At 41.7% G+C, this 13,195-nt stretch overlaps 1 long non-coding RNA gene across 1 annotated transcript in view; it reads left to right on the top strand.

The window, feature by feature from the left end:
- Positions 1-13,195, top strand: part of LOC133213836 (uncharacterized) — a 75,731-nt gene that overhangs the window by 44,091 nt on the left and 18,445 nt on the right. Inside the window, exon 2 of the long non-coding RNA XR_009725911.1 lies at positions 1,353-1,575. This is a non-coding gene — a long non-coding RNA (uncharacterized LOC133213836). The remainder of the gene's footprint in view (positions 1-1,352; positions 1,576-13,195) is intronic.

Genomic DNA, 13,195 nt, shown 5'->3' with positions numbered 1-13,195 from the left:
CTGGAGAAACTGGCTGCTCGTGGATTGGATGGGTGTGTTCTTTCCTGGCTGGATGGTTGAGCCCAAAATGTGGTGGTAAATGGTATCACATCTAGTTGGTGACTGGTCACTAGTGGTGTCCCTCAGGGCTCGGTGTTAGGGCCAGTGTTGTTTAATATCTTCATTGATGATCTGAATGAGGGGATTAAGTATGCCCTCAGTAAATTTGCAGATGACACCAAGTTGGGTGGGACTGTTGATCTGCTGAAGGATAGGAAGGCTCTGCAGAGGGATCTGGGCAGGCTGGATCAATGGGCTGTGGCCAGTGGTATGAGGTTCAACATGGCAAAGAGCTGGGTCCTGCCCCTGGATCACAACAATGGGGTGTCAACCCCATGTAATGCTACAGGCTTGGGTAAGAGTGGCTGGAAAGCTGCTTGGTGGAAAAGGACCTGGGGGTGCTGACTGACAACCGAACATGAGCCAGCTTGTGCCCAGGCAGCCAAGAAGGCCAATGGCATCCTGGCCTGTATCAGAAATAGTGTGGCCATCAGGGCTAGGGAAGTGATCATCCCCCTGTACTTGGCATTTCTGAGGCTGCATCTTGAATGTTGTGTTCAGTTCTGGGCCCCTCGCTGCAAGAGAGACATTGAGGTGCTGGAGCTGGTCCAGTGAAGGGCAATGGAGCTGTTGAAGGGCCTGGAGCACAAGTCTTATGAAGAATGGCTGAGGGAACTGGGGTTCTTTAGTCTGGAGAAGGCTCAGAGGGGACATTATCACTCTACAACTACTTGAAAGGAGGATGGAGAGAGGAGGTAGTTGTTTTCTTTTCCCAAGTAACAAGCGATATTGCAAGAGTTAATGGTCTTAAGCTGTACCAGGGAAGGTTTAAACTGGATATTAGGAACAGTTTTTTCATCAAAAGGTTGTTCACGTATTGGAACAGGCTTCCCAAGGAAGTGGTGGAATCGCCATCCCTGGAAGTGTTCGAAAACTGTGTAGATGAGGCCCTTAGTTACATGGTTTAGTGGTGGTCTTAATGATCTTAAAGGTCTTTTCCAACTTAGTTGATTCTATGATTTTTATGATTCTGTGATTATGGAAGATATCCCTGCTCAGGTGGAGAATCTGGTTTGGAGGCTATCAGTTCCTAATTGGTCAGCTGTGATGCTTTTCTAAAATATACTGGTAGTCTGTAAAGGCCATTATAGGGTTTTTTTGTATGTATTAGTTTTGTTTACTGAATGCATCCAGAATAACAGAATATGAAGAGACTCCTCATTGTGCATGAAAGAAAAAAATATTTTGTTTCACTCCAATCTTTATTTTAACCAGGTCTCAAATCAGATTATGCTTTCTGGTTTGTTTTTCAGAGTGATATAATTGAAAGTGCTTCTATATTTGAGGAAGAACAAATTGGTGGTTGAATGGTGGATTAATAAGTAGCTGTTGTATTACCAGAATAAGAAGATATTTTGGGAGTTGGGAAGAACCTGATTTTCACCCTAGCCTGGCAGCTTTGCTGCTCGCTTAAACACAGATGAATGAAGACCCCATTTGGAAAATCACCAGGTCAGCGGTCCAGAGCTGATGCAGGTGAGGTGTTACTGAATTTGGGAGGGTGGTTTGTTGTTTTTTAGTGGGTAAAAAAAGTTTTCTTATTTTATAGATTTTCTTATGTACTCATGGCTTTATGAAGCTGTTACTGTTTGCTTGTGGTTGGGGGGGTATTTGTTTTGGGGTTTTTAGATAAGATTTATTGTTTTCACTATGGAAACTATGGAATTGAAAGGATATACATAAATTTAACTAAGCTGTACAGACTTATATATAAGGAATTGTACTGGTTTTGGCTGGGATAGAGTTAAATTTATTCATAGTAACTTTCATGGTGCTAAATTTTGGATTTGTGCTGAAAACACTGTTGATAACCCAGGGATGTTTTAGTTATTGATGAACATGGGCCCCCCCCCTCCCCCCCATAGCAAGTAGGCTAGTGGTGCACAAGAAGTTGAGACATAGCCAGGACACCCTACTCCAGCTGGTGAAAGAGATATTCCATACCATAGACTAACACTTTAAGGGGAAAAAATTCTCTTTTGCTCATCTCAGAAGTGCTGGAAAATAAACAGTTCACCATATATTTATAACTTGCTGTAATTTTTTGAATTATTTTATAGAAATTGATCAGGTAGTAATTGTGAAAGAGCATCTCGCTTCTGAAGAATTTTTCTAAATGTACACAGAGATTGTTGCTACATTGTGTGTTTTGTAAATTGAAATAATTAGTCAAAGTATTTTAAAGAGCTCTAATGAATCTCAGTAAATCTCATGGACATTGTAGTCAGAATTATCAGCAATGCAACTGTTTATCCGAAAAGTGGATTCATGCCTGGTGTGCAGTAAACATGCTAAAAGTAATTTCCACATGTTCAGGAGAGATATTATTTATTCAGGCCTAGGTGTTTGGTGGACTGTTCTGCAAATCAAGCACACCAATGCTAGCTTTCTTTGTTACATTTATATGCAAAAGTTAGAAGGTAGTATACTCCACATTACAATGATTGGTTGTAATATACATACAATTGTAATATTTGCTGTGTCATTCTAGCTACTATGCATGCTCAGGGGAAAGGTCTTCACCTGGGCTAGGGTCTTTTTGACCTGTGGGCATGATTTTTAGTATTATAATATGATCGCTTAGTATTATAATGTTGATCACTTTAGGGCACCTTAAAAGTTAGTTTTTTTGCCAAGTTAGGTAATCAAAGGGTCACTTCACCAAATTGTCAAGTAACTAATCCTTTTGGTGTCACTAATCCTGGATGTTCTCCTTTGATCCTTCAAACACAACCAATATCTGGTTGTGCCCATGAGTTCCTTATTGTTTTAAGAGGGTCACTTTGTCCCAGGCCCAAGTTGTAGTAACTATGTAACTATGGCTATCAATTACAGGTTCACAATATAGCAAGCAACATATATCAACACAACAAAAAATCAAGTTACCAGTCAAGAATTGTTCTGTATGCTGGTATTTGGTCTTGTATAAACTGAGCCAGACTTTTTTAGCTGTGCATTCTGTTTGAGCTAGTGTGCAGGACAGGGAGTAGGAATTATCAATTGGAAATTAAGAATTCTACATTCTGGCATTTTGTGGATGAAATTGTTGAAAGTGAATGCTGTTCATTCATTCATCTGTTCAATGATTTGCTTTTTAGTTGAACTTAACTGAGTAATGTAACTTTGTAATTATTTTCTCTCATCTGGAATTACCTCATGTTCTTTGGTTGGAGGAAATTATGCCCTTTCTGTTCTGTACTTCAAAACTTACTAGTGACCTGCACAGTGAAAAACTTTGTAGACAAATGGTGTAGCACATCATCTAACCCTGACCATCGTTTATTGGAGCTTTCCAAGATATCTCATGAAACCAAAGCAGTTTCATATAAAATTGGGAAACCACAATTAATTTTTAAAATACCCAAGTGATAGTCTATTATGGTGCTTTTAAATACCCAATTAATTCAGAAGTGAAGTAACTGATATCAGAAGATTTCTTTGAAACCTTTTAATTTCAGAACCAGGCTTTCAGAAACATTTTTACTTGTGACTATCTTGCATTAATGTTAGTTTGCTGTCACTCATTTGAAATATATAGCTATTTCAATGATAGTTCCTGAAAGTCTTTTTAATACATAGTTTTGAGGAAGAAACCCAATGCAAAGTTTTAGACATTTGCTTCAATGACTTTTCATTTAGCCAGCTGATATCAGTCATTCTCCTTGACAAAACCGGAGTATTTGTGGAAGGAGAATTCTATTCGTAACAGAAAAGAAAATAGGCTTTGACCTGGTGCTTAATATCACTATGGTTCACTTCTAAGCATTAGCTGGGTACTGTGAGAGTTAAAAATAAATAAATTAGACATTAGATTTCTAAAGGTAACCTTTAGAAGAATTTTGTCAAACAGTCTAATTGTGACATACAGTGAACAATAACACTGCAGCAGATTTGAGGTATCAATGTGAACTTTATGTAGAGGGTGATATTTTTTGAATTACATTAAGTAATTTTACTTTACGTGTTGAGTAGAAAATTTCACTATTCATACTCTTAAAAAAGAAAAAACATTTTAGATGGTCAGACTTTTCATTGTTATTTTATCTTATGCTATAATAGGCAACTTCATTTTGCACCATGTAAAATCATAATTGGCACTCAGATTTCTTTAGATGCCATTTTTGCTTTTAATATCCCTACACAAAAGTTAATTTTGAGATCTTTAATTTATTCTGTATGAAGTTTGTTTAATCTTAACTGAGGAGTCCTTTATTTATCCTTATGTCTGATTAATGTAGTATCACTTTTTGATATACATCTCCAAGTTGTATATACATTTGATCAGTCTCAGCTCTTGACATAGTTGTTGTCTAGGCTTGGGTGTGTCCAGCTTCCAAGGCCTGTATACATGTTCTTATTCCTTTATTGCGTTTTGGGAAACAAACATCTGGTAATGGAATTATCTGTTATATGTTTCCTAATTATAGATGTATATCAGGAAAGAGTGTACCAGGTAGCCATTATTAGGAGACTGCATAACCAACCCGCGAACACATGTTTGTGTGTGTATTGTTGTTCTGTTTTTTGTTTAGTGATTTGTTGTATTTTTTTAACATGCCACTACTGAGCAGGAAAGACAGAACACTTATTTATCATTATAGTTTCACAAATAGTGGTCAAATTATTTGAAAAGAACAGCAAAAGCAGTAATTGATTTCATTACAGATTTTAAAATTAAGGTTTTGAAGGCTAAAAGAAAGACCTTGCAATGTGCTATAAATTAAAAGTATTGTGAGTTCATTGTATTTTATTTTTCTTGAAAAAATAAAAGACTGGGAGAGAAAAAGCTAACAAAAGCACGACTAGGTCAAGTGATAAGGAGCTGGAATTAGAAATTCAGAGCAGTAATAAAGACTTAGATGTGGTGGCTTCTTTGAAAAAGCTGGTTTTCCTCTGACCTGCCTGCCAGCCTACAAAGGAAAGGCTTTTATTTGCTGTAAAGTAGGTGTAAAAGAGGAGAAGAATACGTTCTACTAAAATATCTGGGGTTTTGAAGTCTACCTCTACTGGGAAACAGACTTAATAGTTCCATCTTGAGAAATAAAGGATAACACTGAAGATGGAGAAATGAAGGAACAGCAGTTGTGTCTGTTTTGTTAGAGAATAGTTTTCTAGGATATAGTTTCAATAGGTCAGGCAGCTGCTCTGTACCCTAAAAGAATGTTTTATTTTATTTATGTGTTGTCTTACCCTTTTTCTTTCTCTGCGAGAGTTAGGTAGAAGCATTCAGAAACATTTGTCCTAGTTTTCCTATTGAACTAAACAGTATTTTAAGAAAATGTTAGCCAGAATTAATTCAGGCTCAAAAAACACAGGCCAACTGACAATTAAATGCTTAATTCTTTCGTTCTTGACTGGAGTGGAGATTTTGTGTTGACTTTTTCTTATGGAAAATATTTCATTTTGTAGTCGTAAGAGATTGAGCCATAAATACTTTCTCCTTCCTCGTTCTATCAAAGTTTGACTCTGCTCCTTATTATAAAGAAGCATAAACCAAGCCAAATCAGTTTGGGTGTTTTTTTTTTTTTTGTTGTTGTTTTTTTTTGTTTGTTTTCTTTTGCTTTTTGGTTGGTTGTTTTTTTTTTGTTTTGTTTTGTTGTTGTTCATTATTAACTTCTGGTTTTATATTCATGGCAACTCAGTTGTACAGTTTATTTTGAATGGTGTCTAAAACATGGAATTTCATGGAATGTGCTGGTTAGAACAGTAGCACTTGTCATTCCATAGTCAGAAGGAGGTAAAGGGTGTGAACTTAAATTCATGCAATGATATATATGCTACATAAAATATAACTATCCATTATTGTTCTTTTAATTACTATTAACATATTTGAAGTCACATTATTGATTGAGACCAAACCCTATTTGACCACGGAACACTTGATACACTAATATTTCACTTGAAAGATTTCTGTGAACATATTGCCCTTGAAATTGTTGAGAAATTTTTAAATGTCTGTCTTTGAACTGGGCACTCTGACACAGAATGACTAAAGCTAATCATGCTTTTATCACAAGCCATTTAAGTGGTACTAGAGGTTTCATGATCATTTGTGTAAGCAAAGTTGTTTGTTATGTTTGGCATTCTCTACTAAAAAAGATAATCAAAAACATATATGTTAAAAATTAATATATTTTTATTTGCTCTCAGATGTCTTAAGTCATTAAGATACAGTAAGACTTAGAACATCATACATTTACAAACATATTTGTAAATTGATTCAGAGAAAACTCCAGGAACAAACTTGCCAGCAAAGTTTTCAAGCTGAGAAGCAGGTATTCTTTATTGCGGCACTGGGAGACACGGGGGATAACTCCTCCTAACGTGTGTCCCCGTATTGCTATACAAGCCATCCTTATATTGTCCCTGGGCATACGTACATATTCATGAGGCTACATATGGATTACATCATTTTCCAGAGAGTTCCCCGCATGCGCACAGAATTGTAGTGGTGGTCTCTGAGGGTCATTTACTTCTTCCAACAATCTTCATCACTTCTGGCAGCCTTTGAAGCACGCACAGTAGATGCTCTTACCAGTTTAATTGGTTCGTTAGCACCAGAGGCATAATAATCCTCCTATCCTCCTACTTATCAGTTAGTTTAACTGTAGCCTATCCTGGACACCTGCGGTTCCCAGATAATCCTTATCCCTGTGTCCTGTTTTTCTAGGCTGTTTTTTTCTTAAAGCTATGTCAACTATAAGGATTTATCTTGTGAGAATTCTCAGTATGTTCTCTAGCTGTACTCTGTTTTTTTTCTCTATGTATCCTGCACCTCAGTAATTTTCCATTGCTACTGTTACAAGGCCATCAAACCTAACATTACTTAAAACTAATTCTAAAGGTTTTTATATATTCCATTTTGTGATTTTGTGCCCCCTTGTCTCAAAAGAAGCTGTACAAGCTGTTTGAAATTCTAAATTGAGAGAGAGAAGTCCTCTGCTCAGCTCCTTCGTTTCCTTAGTGTTGTGGTTTAAGACTAGCCAGTAATTCAGAACCATGCAGCTGTTGGCTCACTCCCCCGCTTTCTTCCACCAGTCCTGGAGGGATGGGGAGGAGAATCGAAAGAACGTAACTCCCACAGGTTGAGATAAGAACAGTCCAGTAACTAACGTATAACACAAATCACTACTGCTACCACCACCGATAATAATAATGATAAGGGAAATAATAAGGGGAGAGAATACAATTGCTAACCACCCCAGCCTGATGTGAGCAGCGATCCGGGCCTTCCAGGTAACTCCCCCAAGTTTATATACTGGGAATAGCGTGCTGTAGTATGGAATATCTCTTTGACTAGTTTGGGTCAAGTGTCCTGTCTCTGCCCCCTTCCAGCTTCTTGTGCCCCTCCTCCCTGGCAGAGCGTAGGACTGAAGAGTCCTTGGTCAGAGTAAATATGACTTAGCAAGAACTAAAATCATCAGTGTTATCAGCATTGTTCTCAGGCTAAAGTCAAAATCACAGCACTGCATCAGCTACTAAGGAGAAAAATGGCTGCTACAGCTGAACCCGGGACAATATCCCCCCCTTATTCCGTAGCATGCACATCATGCACACATCCCATATTTTAAAATGTACCATTGTTTTTTATCACATATATATACAGAGAGAGAGAGATATCATACCTTAGTCCATGGAACAAACCCTATAAAGCTGCTGAATCCATCCAGTCCGTGATATCAGGTTCCATGTCTTGTAACAGTCTTTCAGGGCAGGAGAGACGGTGTGTAGTGTTGAATTGTTGCCTGCTGAAGACACTGCAGAACTCGTCTGGTCACTGCTGTGTGCATCTGGTTTCATCAAAGTTCATTCTTTGTTGTGATGATAGGAGGGAAGTCAAGCTCATTCGATGGTGACCTCAGGACAGTTATGATGCTGCTGCTGGCTTTTTCCCATGACTTCATTCTCTGCTTATGATCATGACAGCGCATATCTTCTTATCAAAGAACAGAGTGGTGGAGATGGGCATCTAGTTGATAGGCTATAGAAGTTACATAGCAGGCAACATCATATACTGGAGTTCATTGCCCATTTCTCCCCAAAATTAAATCATCTTGAGGTACCCTCCGGATTTCAGTATCTTCCTGCCTTACCCACCAGGTATATCCAGGTCCCTGAGCAAAAGCAATCCCATGAGTGGGTTTGCCTTTACCTGAAGCAGGAATAACCCAGACTGTCTTCCCGAGCAAATTCTTTATGTGCCGACAAGAACTTTATCCCCCTCTACAGTATGTAAAAGTTCTGACTGGACTGGGCCAGCCCCGTTGGCAGATCCTCTGGTGTTGACCAACCAGGTGGCTTTTGGTAAATGCGTATCCCAATGTTTGAAAGTCCCACCACCCATTGCTGTCAGTGCAGTTTTTAACAGCCTATTGACCCATTCGATGTTCCCAGAGGCTGATGCATGGCAGGGGATGTGATATACACACTCAATACCCCATGCTCTTTGGCCCAGGTGTCTGTCAGGTTATTCTGGAAATGAGTCCCATTGTCTGACTCGGTTCTCTCTGGGGTGCCATGTCACCACAAAATGTGTTTCTCAAGGCCCAGGATACTGTTCCGGGCAGTGGCATGGGGCACAGCGTATGTTTCCAGCCCTCCGGTGGTTGCTTCCACCATGGTAAGCACATGGCGCTTGCCTTGGTGGGAGTGTGATATAGTCAGTCTGCCAGGCTTCCCCATATTTATGCTTCAGCCATCGTCCTCCATACCAAAGAAGCTTTAACCATTTGGCTTGCTTAATTGCAGCACGTTTCAGAGTCGTGAATAACCTGGGCAATAGTGTCCATTGTTAAGTCCACCCCTTGATCATGAGCCCATCTACATGTTGCATCTCTGCCCTGATGGCCTGAAGTGTCATGAGCCCACAGGGCCAGAAATAATTCACCCCTATGTTGCCAACTTAAGTCCATCTGAGCCACTTCAATCTTAGCAGCTGTATCCACTTGTTGGTTTTTCTGGTGTTCCTCAGTGTCCCGACTCTTGGGTACATGAGCATCTACGTGGTGTACCTTCACCACCAGGTTCTGCACCCGGGCAATAATATCTTGCCACAGTGCAGCAGCCCAGATGGGTTTACCTCTGCGTTGCCAGTTGCTCTGCTTCCATTGCTGCAACCACCCCTACAGGGCATTTGCCACCATCCATGAGTCAGTATAGAGATAAAGTACTGGCCACTTTTCTCGATCAGCAATGTCCAGGGCCAGCTGAATGGCTTTCATCTCTGTAAACTGACTCGATTCACCCTCTCCTTCAGCAGTTTCTGCAACTTGTCGTCGCAGACTCCATACAGCTACCTTCCATCTCCGATGCTTTCCCGCAATACGGCAGGTCCCATCAGTAAACAAGGTCTTGGTTGGTGCAATATTGCCACCGACACCCTCTTGTGGTCAGGATTGTCACTTGTTCTTTGACCTTCAGCAACCCCACAACAGGAAGATCCTCTGAGAGACCAGGCAAGGTGGAGAGCTGCTTTATTTTCTCCATTTCCAAGGCTATACCAGAAGCCCATCGGTACCATTTTGGGTCTTTGAAGTGCCGTCTCCTGAGGTAGTCTATGCCGAGGATGCATGGAGCATCTGGACCAGTCCCAATAGGGTGCTTTTTCCACTCCTTCAATGTTAGGCTGATTTCAGACTCCAATACAGGCAACGCCTGGAATCCTCTTGTCACTTCAGAAATGCAAATGGATTTCACCCCTTGACAGCTTGATGGCATCAGGGTACACTGTGCACTAGAGCCGTATACTCCTTTGGGACTGATATGCCAGGCCATCTGATCCACACAGTCCAATAAACCCATTTGTCCCTCTCTTCCACTGTTGTGATTTTAAACCAGTCAGCCAGCTCTTTCACTCACTCCCTCCCTTCTTGCCTTCCCCCTGTTCCTGGAGGGACGGAGAGGAGAATCGAAAATGCAACTCCCACAGGTTGAGATAAGAGCAGTTTAGTAACTAAGGTGTAATACAAATCACTACTGCTACCACCAATAATAATAATGATAAAGGAAATAAGAAAGGAAGAGAATGCAACACCTCAGCACCAGCCGACCCATAACTCGTTTACCCAGCCCGACCAAGCACAGACCGATACCTCGTCCAACCCCGCAGTTCCGGGTAACTCTCAGTTACATGCTGGGCAAGATGTGTTGTGGTATGGAATATTTCTTTGGTCAGTTTGGGTCAGATGTCATGTCTTTGCTTCCTCCTGGCTTTCCCTCCTTCCTGGCAGAGCATGAGGCTCAGAAAGTCCTTGGTCAGACTAAAACATCAGTGTTATCAGCTCTGTTCCCAGGCTGAAAGTCAAAACACAGCGCTGCACCAGCTACTAAGAAGGAGAAAAATTACTGCTACTGCTGAACCCAGGACATACACCTAGCTGGATCATGGTACCTCTAATACCGATCAGAAGATTTTCTCTTACATCTTGTAGAAAGGTATTAGTATTTCTTATAACAGGAGTTTGAGTAAAATCAGCTCTTTCACTCTATCTGGGAAGCTGCTCACCAAAGACTGGAGCAACTTTCTTGGGAGTATCGTCCTTGACTGTTGTTCTCTTTTTCAATTCATGCACCCGTCCCTGCAGAGCCAAAGGATTTCATCCCACTTTCTCATGTGTTCTCCGTGATACCGCAGGTAAAACTGTAGGGTGTCCTGTGATGTGTACCTCCTGTATCTTCTGTTTCAGACACTAGGGTGACTTCTATTAATGGTACACAGGAGGAGCTGGATAGATGGTCTCTGAATTGTTTGAACTCCTGGGACAGTTTTTCCACAGCTGAAATAATGGAAGGGGTAAGATTGTCTTCGAACTCTTGGAGATGATGAGTCAGTTCATCGACTGTTCTGGTGCTGTCTCTCTTCATGTCATTGATGCCAATGAGTGGGCATTTGATGATGGCGCACTCTGTGTAATTTTCCACCAAATTGGTCATATACTTTCAACTTCATTTGTATCTACAGATGCATTCTCGGCATCCGGCCTACAGTAGATCATCTCTAGAATGGGTGATTCCCTCAGAGACTGGATGGCTTTCTCTGGCATTGTCCACTTGGCCGAATGACTCGTAACATCGTCCTTGTAAGGAAACCTTTTTTTCACAGTTGCCAAGAGCCGCCTCCAAAAGCTGAGCGACTCTTTCTCTTTTGCAATTGCTTTGTCAATTCTCCCTTCCCTAGAAAGTGATCCCAGTTGCTTAGCTTCCTTACCTTCTTGTTCGTGACTGTTGGCCCCATTGTCCCAGCATCATAGCAACCGGGTGATGATATGCTCCCCTGGAAGGCAGGTGAAATCTTTTCTCATATTCCATAGCTCGGTTGAGGTCCAGGATCAGTTAAGGTCTGTGACTAGTGGAGTCCCTCAGGGGTCGGTGCTGGGACCAGTGCTGTTTAATACTTTAATCAATGACCTGGATGAGGAACCGAGTGTACTCTCAGCAAGTTCGCTGATGACACTAAACTGGGAGGAATGGCTGACACACCAGAAGGCTGTGCTGCCATTCAGCGAGACCTGGACAGGCTGGAGAGTTGGGCGGGGAGAAATTTGATGAAATTCAACAAGGGCAAGTGTAGAGTCTTGCATCTGGGGCAGAACAACCCCATGTACCAGTACAGGTTGGGGACTGACCTGCTGGAAAGTAGTGAAGGGGAAAGGGACCTGGGGGTCCTGGTGGATAGGAGGATGACCATGAGCCATCAATGCGCCCTTGTGGCCAAGAAGGCAAATGGCATCCTGGGGTGCATTAGAAAGGGTGTGGTTAGTAGGTCAAGAGAGGTTCTCCTCCCCCTCTATTCTGCCTTGGTTAGGCCGCATCTGGAATATTGCGTCCAGTTCTGGGCCCCTCAGTTCAAGAAGGACAGGGAATTGCTTGAAAGAGTCCAGCGCAGAGCCACAAAGATGATTAAGGGAGTGGAACACCTCCCTTATGAGGAGAGGCTGAAGGAGCTGGGTCTCTTCAGCTTGGAGAAGAGGAGACTGAGGGGTGACCTCATCAGTGTTTACAAATATGTAACGGGTGGGTGTCAGGATGATGGAGCTAGGCTTTTTTCAGTGTTATCCAGTGATAGGACAAGGGGCAATGGGTGTAAACTGGAGCATAGAAGGTTCCACGTTAACATCAGGAAGAACTTCTTTACTGTGAGAGTGACAGAGCACTGGAACAGGTTGCCCAGGGGGGTTGTGGAGTCTCGCACATTGGAGATATTCAAGGCCCGCCTGGACAAGTTCCTGTGTGATGTACTCTAGGTTACCCTGTTCTTGCAGGGGGGTTGGACTAGATGATCTCTTGAGGTCCCTTCCAACCCTTGGGATTCTGTAGTTGCCTTTTCTTCTTCTTTCTCTTCCTCTGATTCCTCTTCTAATAACTTGTTCAGCTGCCATCCCTTGTAGTAAGTGCATTGGGTTTTCATCTTCCTTCACTGCACAGGTTGCTCTTTGTGCCTCTCATTTGCTTTTTCCCTTGCTGATAGGGTCAAGTGATTGGTCATTTGGTTTAGCTGCAGTGTCTATCACTGTGGTTGGAGTGGCTTCAGTGTTTGTTATCAGGGCTCATGTAGCTGTTGTGTTTGTGGGTTGAGTAGCTGTGTTGTCTGTTGCTTTGTCATCAAATCCAGAGACATCCCTTTAAAGGTAGTGGGTAGTGTTTATAAGGGCTCTGTAGTCATAGGGTACATGCCCCAGCATTTTGCAATAAGTTTTCCCTCTTTGGTACTGCCATAATGAAAGCACACCTCGTTTAAGTGTTCTGCTAATTTTTCTGGATTTTGCACTTGTTCGGGAGTGAAGTTCCAAATCACTGGAGGGGCCCAGTGGCCCAAGTGCTTACCCATATGATCCCACACACCATGCCACTCATGATGGTCTAGCCTTGGGGAAAATCTCTTAGTGGTCCTCCTATATCATTGTCTAAATCTAGATCAGACCCAAACCCAACCCTGCTGAGCTTTCAAGATGAGATGAAATAGGGTGTTCTCAGGGTGGGATGGCCATGGTAAAGCACCTGGCCTATGTGTAGCAGTATGCCGATCCCCAGCACAAGCAGCAGGCAGATCTCAAAGGTATTAAAAGGCCATCCAGAACCTTTAGAATTATCAAATCCT

This window comes from Neopsephotus bourkii, unplaced genomic scaffold, assembly GCF_033783945.1.
Source record: "Neopsephotus bourkii isolate Nb327-2 ecotype Australia unplaced genomic scaffold, CSIRO-AGI_Nbou_v1 NB_106, whole genome shotgun sequence".
Lineage (NCBI taxonomy): Eukaryota > Metazoa > Chordata > Aves > Psittaciformes > Psittacidae > Neopsephotus > Neopsephotus bourkii.
Note: the sequence above shows the minus strand (reverse complement) of the source record. Positions and strands in the feature narration are given on the sequence as shown.